Source organism: Triticum urartu, chromosome 1A, assembly GCF_056163025.1.
Source record: "Triticum urartu cultivar PI428250 chromosome 1A, HENAU_Tu73, whole genome shotgun sequence".
Classification (NCBI taxonomy): Eukaryota; Viridiplantae; Streptophyta; class Magnoliopsida; order Poales; family Poaceae; genus Triticum; species Triticum urartu.
In genome coordinates, this window is record NC_141873.1 from 18,323,099 (window position 1) to 18,334,294 (window position 11,196).

The 11,196-nt window shown below is 57.3% G+C and overlaps 1 pseudogene; it reads right to left on the reverse strand.

The window, feature by feature from the left end:
• Window positions 1-4,478: 4,478 nt before the first annotated feature.
• On the reverse strand, window positions 4,479-5,891 carry LOC147988485 (uncharacterized; annotated as a pseudogene).
• Window positions 5,892-11,196: the final 5,305 nt, after the last annotated feature.

An 11,196-nucleotide genomic window follows, 5' to 3' on the forward strand; every position in this document is an offset into this window, starting at 1 on the left:
CCGCCGCCTGCGGGCCGTACAAACAGCCCATCGTGGGAGCATGGATCCCTCTGATAGGGATGATGTCATGGGCATCGTGGCAACAGTGTCACGCCAAACGGGAGATCTCCGTCTGATACGGTGCACTGCGGCCATGCTAGGCCCTAGGTTGGGGGTGGCGAGGCGTGCTGTAGCCATTCCCTGTCTCATCGCATTTATGTGGAGGCAAATTCTGAGGATGCTTGGGGCCGCCTGCTAGTAGCCGGCCTCTCTAGAGGCCGCCTGCTATGACTCGGCCCGCTCTGAGGTTGTCTTCTGGTCCTTGCCGTCTTTTGGCGGCCAGCCGCTTGGACCAGCCGGCGGCGAGAAGGCGGCGCTTGGGACTTTGATTCTTGAGGGGCGCAGCCGGCCCCGATGTCTTGAAACGCCATGGGGAGCTGATGAGGCTACCCGTGGCTAATTACTCCGACAGTAGTCCCTGAAGCTGGTGGGGCGCCGCGACTGAAAGAGGCATGGGGCCTCAACGGCTTCCTACTTTGAGTACTCCATTGATCTTGCTTCGTCCGTCTTCCGAAATGCCGACTGCCAGGAGCCAGACACAACCAGGCGGGCCGCCTGGTGGTTTTTGAAACGTCGCGGCGGGAACCAGGTGGCGTGCCAGCCTAGCGCTAGGCTAGCCGCCAGCTATTCGCGCGCCACTTGGCGCCAGCCGGCCAGGCCGCCTGCCAGCCCACGCGCGTGATGGGACACCGCCGCAGGCCGGGGCCCACCACTACCAGGCCTCGATACGCGCGCGGATCCGCTGCGACCGAGGCAAACTGTTGGAATTTCAGGGCGTGATTACTCCACGCCGTTACTGTGCGGTTAATGTGGGGTTGTGGGGTCGTAGGCACAGTTAATCCGATAATCCCCACGCCCCGTCCCCTCAGCTTCGCAGCCCAGGCCTATAAGTAGGGGGAGGAGGGGGCGATACTAGCACGCGAGCCCTCCTCTCCCTTCGCCCTGCTCTTCCTCTTCTCTCTTTCCACCGCTGCCGCACTCCCGCAGCTCGCCGGAGCGCTGCCGCGGCCCGTCGTCACCAAGCCCGGCCTTTCTGCCGCGTCGTTGCTCCGTCAACCTCGAGCTTCCATGGTGCAAGCGTGAGCCAGCGACTGGGATGGATCAAATGTTATCAAAGACCACATTACCTACCTCCGCAACATGCAGCGGCTGCCTGGCGAGGGCTATGTCGAGGCGCGCGTCCCACCAGCGAAGGAGATCTCGTCAGCGCCGGAGGAAGGCGAGCGCGTCATCTTCCGCTCGCATTTTCTCTGCGGCTTCGGCTTGCCGGCGAGCGGCTTCCTCTGTTCCTTTCTCCAGCTTTACCATCTCCAGCCGCACCACCTCACACCGAACACGGTGGTGCTGCTGTCGGCCTTCGTCATGCTGTGCGAGGGCTACCTCAGCGTTCTCCCCACACTCGAGCTGTGGGGGGGTTCTTCTACACCAAACTCGGCGTCTCCGCCAAGGACAAGGAGGCTCATTGCGGCGCCTTCGTCGCAGTGCGGCGCCCAGGAGCCGGCTACCGCTTCCCGTCCATCACCTTGACCCAGTCCATCAAGTTGTGGCAGAAGTTGTACTTCTATATGAAGAACGTCAACCCCGCGCTGGACTTCATCAACCTGCCGCCCTATGAAGCCGGCCCACCGGCCGACCCACGCACCAAGTGGACATACAAGCCAAAGCATCTGTCGGCCGCCTCCAACGCTGCCATCGCCAGGCTTAAGGAGATGACGGACTCGGAGGGCCTCCTGGCGTCTGACTTGTTGAGCGCCTTCGTGGTGCGCCGGGTCCTCCCTATCTAGGGACGGCCTCACCTCATCAGTCAGATGAGCAGGCACCGAGACCCGTGCCGGCTGTCGACCCGGGAGATGCGGGCCACGGAGGTGGCCCGCATGGTGAACGAGATCGCGAACCTCAAGCTCTCGGAGTCGTACTGGCAGTTCGGCAAGCGGCCATACTCCCGCGCGCATCCGCCTCCTGCCGTAAGCTCCCGATTCTCCTTTCTTTTCTTGGTCTTTTCTTCTTCTTCCGAGTTCTGCTTTGCTGACTGATCAGTCGGACGAGTCGCAGCTCATCACGACCCAGCCGGCAGCCGATGCTCTAGCGCAAGGCCAGGAGTACCTGCCAGACCGAGCGGTGAGCGACGCGGACGACCCTGACTTGGGGGCGGCCGCCTTGGAAGACGACGTCACAGGAGGCGGCGACGGGGAAGGCGGCTCCGGAGGAGGAGGTGGCCTCGAGACGTGGCCAGATGATGACGAGGAGGAGGCCGAGCCGCGCGGCCAGCCGGTCGCCAACAGGGCGGGGGCGAGCTCCTCAGCGGCGCCATCAGCACCAGGCGGCGCACCGAAGCGCCGAGCCGGCATGCAACTGCACAGCGGCCGGCCAAAGAAGCACAAGGGCTCGGCTGCAGTGACTAGGTGGGAGGAGGCCGCCACGAAGGCAGGCTGGTTCCAGAGGGCCCCGAAGCAGCCGCCGACGGTGTCCGTATAAGAGCATTTCTTTCTTTGTTCTTCCTTTGTCCTTTCCATGTCTTCTTCGCAAACCCTTCTGAGTTCGTCTTGTCTTGTTTGAACAGAGCCCCGCTCTCTCTTGAGTGGTCGGCCTCCGCCTCCATCATCGGGGGGATGGAGGGCTCCACCAACTCCCGCCGCATAGACCCGCCCGCCGACCTCCGAGAGGCGACAGAGAAGAACGAGCGGCAGGCGCACGAGGAGAAGGAGAGGGCAGAGCAGGCGAAGGCGGACGCGGCGGCCAAGGCCCAGGCCGATGCCGCGGCCAAGGCCCGGGAGGAGGAGGCGACCAAGGCCCAGGCGGACGCGGCCGCCAAGGCACAAGTGGAGGCAGCCGCACGCGGCCAGGCTCCACAGCTCGTCATCCCGCTGCGCTCCATGCCGCCGGCGCCAGGGATCCCGGCACCGACTGGAGCAGCCGGCGATAAGCAGCCGGTCGTGGAAGGAGAAGAGGGCGGCGCCGGCATGTCGAGGGCGAAGGCAATCCCGCCCATGCCAATTGCCGATGTTCAGGCCAGTCGTCCTGAGGCGCCGCCAGTCGGCAGCGAGCTGGCGGTGGGTGCGACTCCGATGGCCCGTACTCCGGTGCACCGTCGTGTGACGAAGGCGACTTCGGCGCCACGGCCGCAGGAGGTTGGGGCCTAGAGCTCGTCAGCTCCGGAGGCGGAGGCCACTAGTGCCGTCCCACGGGAGTGGATGTCTGGAGGCGAGACGGGCGTTCTGAACAAGGCTGCGCATGAAGTTCAGTCCCTGCTTCAGGCCCAGCCGACGCCCTCAAGAACTGCACGAAGATGTTCTTGGCGTCACGAGCCGCCGTCTGGGTATGCTCCTTGTGTTTTGCTTTCAATTTTTGTAGTCTTCCGTGGGGGCGCGCCAGTGCACCCACTGGGTGTAGCCCTCGAGTTCCGGGCCGGCTACTGAGCAGGCGGCTCGGAACTTAAAGGCAAGTTTTGAGTGGTGATTCCTTCCTTTCTTCCGCTGTCTCTGTTGCAGGATTACCACAACATCCATGTGGCCGCCTTCAAATCTCAGGTCCAGGATCTGGCCAAGCGGACCGCTGACTTGACCAAGAGCTGGAGTAAGCACTCTGCTTCCTTTCTCTTGGGGGCGCATCAGCGCATCCGCTGGGTGTAGACCCCAAGATTCAGGCCGACTGCAGAGCAGTCGGGCCGGATCTTGCCGGTGTTTACTTGTCTTCTTTGTTGATTGTTAACTGCCTTTTCTTTCTTGTCTTTGCAGGGGCCAATGCCGGCTTGCGGCAAGCTCTGGGCGAGGCCCAAACCATGCTGCGCACCAAGGAGGCGGAGCGCCTTAAGGTGGAGCAAGAGCGAGACCGCCTGGCCAAGCAGCTGGCTGACCAGGCGGACAAGCACAAGGCGGAGCTGCAGAAACTCAAGGACGCGGAGGAGGCCCTTCAGGCCTAGTTCGAGACTCAGCGCTCGAACTGGGTTGACACGGAGAAGGCTTTGTCGGCCGGCTACGGAGAGATCGAGGACATGCTCGATGGAAATTGCTCTTCCCTTTCTTCTACCTGTCGGTTTGTCCTACAAGCCGGCCTCCGACTTCTCATTTTTTTCTTCTTTCGTTGAGCAGAGTATTTTCCTGGCTACTCCGTTGCCGCCAGCCAAGCCGTCGAGGCCCATCGCGACGAGCGGAGGCTGACCGGCGCGACAATCGCGCCCAACACCCCTCGGACCCTTCCCGAGCAGATGCTCGCCATCCAAGCTCATATCCAGCCGGCGCATCGGGCTCTCCGCCGTCTTCAGTGTGCTGGAGCCCAGGTGGTCTCCACCCTCTAGCCGGATACTCCCATTCTACACACTGCCAGCCGGACCTCCGACTGGTTGGAGGTGGCCATTGGCCGCTTCGAGGCGTGGAAAGGCTCCTCCGCCTGGGCAGGTGCACGACGAGCCCTGGAGTTCGTCAAGGGGGTGGTACCCTGGGCTAAACTTGGACCAGCTGGCCACTCTCTGTGCTGAAGCCGGCGAGGAGTTGGAGGCCGTGGCGCCCCAGCTTCGTCACCATGCTACGGTGATCGCCGAGTACACGGACACCATCAGTCGGACCATTCAACTTCTTGATTGGCTTCGCTTCAATCCACTTGGTGAATTTGTCCACAGCGACGAGCAGATGGGTCATGCTGCCGCGTGGTGTCTTGAATGGTCCCACCATGTCCAACCCTCAGACGGCAAAGGGCCAAGCAAGGGGAATGGTCTTGAGTGCAGAAGCCGGTAAATGTTGCTTGGAACTGAACTTCTGGCATCCTTTGCAATGCTTGACCAGCTCCTTGGCATCTTCCAAAGCAGTCGGCCAGAAGAAACCATGGCGGAAGGGTTTGGCAACGAGGGCTCTGGAGGCCGCGTGGTGGCCGCACTCGCCTTGGTGGATATCTTTGAGGATTGCTTGGCCCTTCTCTGGTTCTAGGCAGCGCTGGAAGACTCCAGTCACACTGCGTCTGACAAGTTCTCGATTTACTATCGTGTAGGCTCCTGCTCGGCGCTGCACCTGCCGGGCTGAGATCTGATCGGTCGGCGGCTCTCTATTCACCAGAAACTTGAGGATGGGCTCTGCCCATGATGGTGCTTGAATTTCTTCTACTGCCACTACGGCCACTTGTACGAGGGCAGTTGGGTTGGGAGGCGGCGGGTTGGAATTGATTGCTGCTTGCCGCGCTGCTGAAGTCCCCTGGCCGACTGCCACAACCCCCGAGCCGGGTTGTGAAGTCCCCGGGCCGGGTGCGACTACTGCAGTCTCCGCGCCGCTTGGTGAAGTCCCCGAGCCGACTGCTGCAGCCCCCGGGCCGGGTTGTGAAGTCCCCGGGCCGGGTGCGAGTGCCGCAGTCCCCGCGCCGCCTGCTGAAGTCCCCGGGCCGACTGCTGTAGCCCCCGAGTCGGATTCGACTGCTTCAGGGGGAGCCGGCACGAAGATTGACTCAGATTCTGGAGAAGGCTTGATTGACGGCTTGAGGAGGCGTTGGAGGGAGACGCCTGCTGGTATTGCTTACCGGGTGGAGCCGACTCGTGTCAGGGCAACTACTTGCTCGTTGTCGGCCCTTGGCACGTGAAGGAACTCGCACCCTTCAAAGTATCCGCTGAGTTGCTAGACGAGAAAACGGTAACACGCCATATTCGCATCCTTGGCGTCCCAGTCGCCAGAAGACTGTTGGACCACCAAATCGGAGTCGCCGTAGCACAGGATCTGGCGGATGCCGATTTCTTTGGCCAACCGGAGGTCGTGTATTAGTTCTTCATACTCGGCCACATTGTTGGAGGCGGCAATGTGGATTTGCAACGTATATCTGAGCTTGTCGCCTTTGGGAGATGTGAGGATGATGCCGGCTCCCAAGCCAGTGCGCATCTTTGAGCCATCGAGGTGCATCCGCCAATGAGTGGAGTCCGGAGCTGGCAGCAGGTACTGGGTTTCGACCCAGTCGACGAGAAAGTCGGCCAGTGCTTGGGACTTGATGGCGGTGCGGGGCTGGTAAAAGATGGTGTAGGGGGCCAACTCGATGGCCCATTTGGCCACTCGGCCAGATGCATCTCTGTTGCCAATGATCTCCGCAAGTGGGGCAGTGCAGACAACCATGATTGGGTGCTCTTGAAAGTATGGCTTCAGCTTCTTAGCGGCAAAATGCACGCCGTAGCACATCTTCTGGTAGTGAGGCTAGTTCTGCTTTGAGGTTGACAGCACCTTGCTCAAATAGTACACGGGCCTCTGGACCGGCTATGCCTTGTCGTCCTCCGGGCGCTCCACCACTATGACTGTGCTGACCACCCGGCTGGTGGCGGCGATGTAGAGGTACATGAGCTCTTTAGCAGTCGGAGCCGCCAGGACAGGCGGCGTGGTCAACATCTTCTTCAGCTGGAGAAAAGCTTCATCCGCCTTGTCATTCCACTCGAAATGAGTGGTCTTCTTCATGAGCTGGTACAAGGGAAGGGCCTTCTCACCCAGCCGACTGATGAAACGGCTGATGGATGCTAGACAGCCGGTGAACTTCTGGACGTCTCACAATCGGGTAGGCTTCTCCATCCTCTCGATGACCATGATCTTCACAGGGTTGCACTCAATGCCGCGTTCTGAGACCAGGAAGCCAAGGAGCTGGCCGGCTGGTACTCCGAACACGCACTTCTCTGGGTTGAGCTTGATCTGAAACAGGCGTTGTCAGTGTCAAAACCGGCAGATCTCGGGTAGGGGGTCCCGAACTGTGCGTCTAGGCGGATGGTAACGGGAGACAAGGGACACGATGTTTTTACCCAGGTTCGGGCCCTCTCGATGGAGGTAAAACCCTACTCCTGCTTGATTAATATTGATGATATGGGTAGTACAAGAGTAGATCTACCACGAGATCAAGGAGGCTAAACCCTAGAAGCTAGCCTATGGTATGATTGTTGTTCCTCCTACGGACGAAAACCCTCCGGTTTATATAGACACCGGAGAGGGCTAGGGTTACACAGAGTCGGTTACATTGGTAGGAGATCTACATATCCGTATCGCCAAGCTTGCCTTCCACGCCAAGGAAAGTCCCATCCAGACACGAGACGAAGTCTTCAATCTTGTATCTTCATAGTCCAGGAGTCCGGCCAAAGGTTATAGTCTGGCTATCCGGACACCCCCTAATCCAGGACTCCCTCAGTAGCCCCTGAACCAGGCTTCAATGACGACGAGTCCGGCGCGCAGATTGTCTTCGGCATTGCAAGGCGGGTTCCTCCTCCAAGTACTTTATAGAAGATTTTGAACACATGGATAGTGTCCGGCTCTGCAAAACAAGTTTCCACATATTGCCATAGAGAGAATAATATTTACACAAATCCAATCTGCTGACGTATTCCGCAGCGTAACATCACACCACGACCAAGCCTTTATTCGAATCGTTTTTACTGTCCCACCTCAGCGTGTTTTGCGAGGCGGTTTCCTTGGCACATCCTATCGAAGCAGAGATCGTGTCCCCTTTATTTACGGGATTCTCATCAATATGGACGTGGGTAACCCAGTCGTGCCCATTGGTATGTTTTCTCGATCAATGGCGAGTCCCAAACGGTTACGGGAGGGCCCTTGGTATTCAACCTCTTATAAAGAGACCAAGGCCTTACTCCTTTCTTTCAATCTCAAATGAGTTCGCCCTTCGCCTCGAGTTCCAACACCCAAAGCTCCAGATATCAGGCGCTTCGGACCTTCGACGATGTCCGGTTCCGACCTTCGAGGCCGATGGATGCCCTCCTCCGTCATGGAGGAGGACGTGCTAAAGCTGAAAGAGGCCAGGTTCTTGACCGGCGAAATCCCGCATAGGTTGCCTGCTCAAGGGCAGGTCATTCCCACTCCCAAGCCTGGTGAGAGCGTGGTGTTCATATCTCACTTCCTTCGGGGGTTAGGCTTCCCGATGGATCCCTTCGTGAGGGGGCTCATGTTTTATTATGGGCTGGAATTTCATGACTTAGCTCCGGAGTCCATCCTCCATATTTCCTCATTCCTCGTCGTGTGTGAAGCCTTCCTCCGTATTACTCCTCACTTCGGACTATGGCTCAAGACCTTTAAAGTAGAGCCGAAGATGATCGAGGGACGGCATGCGGAGTGCGGAGGCGCTGTTATAAGCAAGAATGCTGATGCTCCATGGCCCGAGGGCTCTTTTCAAGAGGAGTCCAGCTTATGGCAACGAGAGTGGTTTTATATTACCGCTCCCAGGGGCACCAAGTGGGTGGTGCCACCTGCCTTTCGCTCGGGTCCCCCACCACAGCTGGCATCATGGGTCAATAAAGGACTGGACTGGGGGCCGTCTAAGGACGTGCCCTTGTTGCAGGGCCGCATTCGAGATCTCCTAGAAAGAGACATCAGTCTGGTCGTGGTGACACAGGTTATGCTGATTCGCCGAGTTCTGCCCTGAAAACGTCGCCCCCTCCACCTGTGGGAGTTCAATCTGGAGGGACCACGAGCTCTCCAACATTTTATGGGCGCGGCGCCCGTGGAGATGTACAAATTGTTCTTCGGATCACAAGCAATGTGTCCGGACTTGACCGAGGACGCAGGTCTGAGCTGCAACCGCCCGGATACTCAAGTAAGTAGCCTTGTGCCCGGACTCACTATCCGTATACTTATCATAAAATTGCCCTTAAAGGAGTTGTCCTTTAAACAGGAGTGGATAGCGAAAGCAAAGCTAATCAGGTGTCCGTCCCCCCTCCCCGAGGCCACGCCGGATCCCATGCTAGTTAGGATGTTGGAGGTTGTGCCTTTGGAGGAAAGCGAGGGAGGGGGCAAGGAAGCTACGCCTCCTCGAAGGAGGCTGTTAGGAAGGGAGGAATCGAAAATTCCTCTCCTCAGGGGAAAAAGAGGACCGCCTCTGAAGACCCGGAGACCATGGCCTCAAAGCGGGGGAAGAAATCTTCGTCAGAGGGTCCTGCGCCGGGGGATACTTCGGCCGAATTATGCCCTCAAGGGGATCAGCCCTCCACCGAGCCTTAAGTAGAGAGGAGTTTTTCTTTTTAAGAAATGAGAGGAATCCTTGCTTTATATCTGAGAAAAGTAACCGGAAATTTACCTTGTAGCTCGGACCTCAGCCCTTCTCAGCGGAGCTCGTCTTCGAGGGATCTTCTTCCGGAGATGATGGAGAGCGGAACGCCTCCCCCTGCCGTACCACCTTGCGAGGCGGGCGACCCTGAGGTATCATCGCGGAGGGTTTCTCCGAATCCGGCAGGGCCGGAAGGTAGTCATATGGCCCCCCAAAGCCCTCTGCGTCTGGCCTTCGAAAAGGGCCATCAGACGAGTCCGGCACCGTCCGGTGCGCGGTTGGAGGAGTTGAAGGATCTGCTAGGGCGAGCATCTATCTCATAGGAGCACCGTGCATTGATGGGTACGGTGATTGAGAGGATTTCATCCGCGGAGAGCGGATTGCACGAGGCCGTCAAGAGTTTACTGACAGGTTTTGAGGTACGCGAAATAATGTACCCTTTTTGACAGTTGCGCATAAATAAGATGCGCCCTGTGTAGATAGAAGCCCCTGAGACTCTGTGCGTTGTCAAAAGTGACGTCGCGCAGAGAATCATAATCCCAGGTCTAATGTGTCGCCTTCATACTGAAGGAAATATGCCCTAGAGGCAATAATAAAGTTATTATTTATTTCCTTATATCATGATAAATGTTTATTATTCATGCTAGAATTGTATTAACCGGAAACATAATACATGTGTGAATACATAGACAAACAGAGTGTCACTAGTATGCCTCTACTTGACTAGCTCGTTAATCAAAGATGGTTAAGTTTCCTAACCATAGAAAAATAAGTTGTCATTTGATTAACAAGATCACATCATTAGTTGAATGATCTGATTGACATGACCCATTCCATTAGCTTAGCACCCGATCGTTTAGTATGTTGCTATTGCTTTCTTCATGACTTATACATGTTCCTATGACTATGAGATTATGCAACTCCCGTTTGCCGGAGGAACACTTTGTGTGCTACCAAACGTCACAACGTAACTGGGTGATTATAAAGGAGCTCTACAGGTGTCTCCAAAGGTACATGTTGGGTTGGCGTATTTTGAGATTAGGATTTGTCACTCCGATTGTCGGAGAGGTATCTCTGGGCCCTCTCGGTAATGCACATCACATAAGCCTTGCAAGCATTACAACTAATATGTTAGTTGTGAGATGATGTATTACGGAACGAGTAAAGAGACTTGCCAGTAACGAGATTGAACTAGGTATTGGATACCGATGATCGAATCTCGGGCAAGTAACATACCGATGACAAAGGGAACAATGTATGTTGTTATGCGGTCTGACCGATAAAGATCTTCGTAGAATATGTAGGAGCCAATATGGGCATCCAGGTCCCGCTATTGGTTATTGACCGGAGATGTGTCTCGGTCATGTCTACATTGTTCTCGAATCGTAGGGTCAGCACGCTTAAAGTTACGATGACAGTTATTATGAGTTTATGCATTTTGATGTACCGAAGGTTGTTCGGAGTCCCGGATGTGATCACGGACATGACGAGGAGTCTCGAAATGGTCAAGACATAAAGATCGATATATTGGAAGCCTATATTTGGACATCGGAATTGTTCCGGGTGAAAATCAGCATTTTACCGGAGTACCGGGGGGTTACCGGAACCCCCCCCCCGGGGGGTTTATGGGCCTACATGGGCCATAAGGGAGAAGAGAGGGGGCGGCCAGGGCAGGCCGCGTGCCCCCTCCCTCCTCAGTCTGAATAGGACAAGGAAGGGGGGGCGGCGCCCCCCTTTCCTCTTCTCCCTCCCCCTTTCCTTCTCCAACAAGGCAAGAGAGGGGGGAGTCCTACTCCCGGTGGGAGTAGGACTCCTCCAGGCGCACCCCTTGGGGCCGGCCGCACCTCCCCCTCCCTCCTTTATATACGGGGGCAGGGGGCACCCCTAGACACACAAGTTGATCTTCGTGATCATTCCTTAGCCGTGTGCGGTGCCCCCCTCCACCATATTCCACCTCGGTCATATCGTTGCAGTGCTTAGGCGAAGCCCTGCGCCGGTAGAACATCATCATCGTCACCACGCTGTCGTGCTGACGGAACTCTTCCCTGACGCTTTGCTGGATCGGAGCCTGGGGAACGTCATCGAGCTGTACGTGTGCTAAGAACTCGGAGGTGCCGGAGTAACGGTGCTTGGATCGGTCGGATCGGGAAAACGTACGACTAC